The sequence below is a fragment of the Theobroma umbraticum genome, unplaced genomic scaffold, assembly GCF_002168275.2.
Source record: "Theobroma umbraticum cultivar Fairchild unplaced genomic scaffold, ASM216827v3 scaffold_12.1, whole genome shotgun sequence".
Lineage (NCBI taxonomy): Eukaryota > Viridiplantae > Streptophyta > Magnoliopsida > Malvales > Malvaceae > Theobroma > Theobroma umbraticum.
Genome location: NW_018397269.1, coordinates 4757806 through 4758813, shown reverse-complemented (window position 1 = coordinate 4758813; position 1008 = coordinate 4757806). Strand labels below are relative to the sequence as shown.

At 36.8% G+C, this 1008-nt stretch overlaps 1 non-coding gene across 1 annotated transcript; it reads right to left on the bottom strand.

Annotated features, from left to right (window-relative positions):
* Nucleotides 1-538: 538 nt before the first annotated feature.
* LOC149526593 (small nucleolar RNA R71) lies at nucleotides 539-645 on the bottom strand. The gene has a single exon (XR_016351873.1). It is a non-coding gene; the product is annotated as a small nucleolar RNA R71 (small nucleolar RNA).
* Between the last annotated feature and the right edge of the window lie 363 nt (nucleotides 646-1008).

Below are 1008 nucleotides of genomic sequence, written 5' to 3'. Positions count from 1 at the left end.
TTTCACATTATATGTGCAAAGCAAGAAAATTAGAGGTTATCTCATGTGACCTAGAGATCGAAAGAACATTTCAAAGACTGAGATGAGATAGTCAACAAGGTTTTATTTCTTCTGATATAATGGATGAACAACCAAGACAGCAGCAAGTCCACAAAAGGGTAGTTGAAGAAAATCAATTGTTAAGGGACTATGTTGTTCCTATTGTCCAAGGTATCCCATGAAGCATTAAAAGGCTAACCATTCAAGCCAATAATTTCAAGATCGAGCCAGCCATTATCACTATGATCCAAATATCAGTCTAGCTTAGGGGTGCTCTGAATGATCACCTAAATGATCACATATCTAATTTCGTGGAGATATGTGACACATTTAGGCACAAAGGGGTTACAAATGATGCCATCCAACTGAGGTTATCTCCACTTTCATTATGGGATGGAGAAAAAGTGTGGTTGAATTCACTACCCATGGGATTAATCACAACATGGGATGAGTTGGCCTAACAATTCCTTGCAAAATACTTTGTCCAATGAAGATAGCCAAAATAAGGAACGACATTGCTACGTTCATATAATTTGATGGTGAGTTGCTATATGAAGCTTGGGATATATACAAGGACTAACTTAGGCATTGCCCTTATCATTGTCTTCCAAAGTGGCTTCAAGCACAAACATTTTACAATGGCTTTGGTAACTAAGTTCAAGACAGAATTGATTTAGTTGTAAGAGGAGCTTTTATGGGAAAGACTATCGATGAAGCATATGGCTTATTGGAAAAGATGGCATCAATCAATTATCAATGTCCATCGAAAAAATCCACGCATAGGAGAGTAGTTGGAGTTCATGAGATTGATGCTATCACGGTGTTAACTAGACAAGTAGTTGCTCTAACTAAAAAGTTTGATTCTTTTAGTACTAATCTTGTTCAAAGTCCTTTCGTAATATGTGAACATTGTGGAGATGGACATGCTAATGATCAATGTCCAAGTAACAATGTGGAAATGATTCAGTT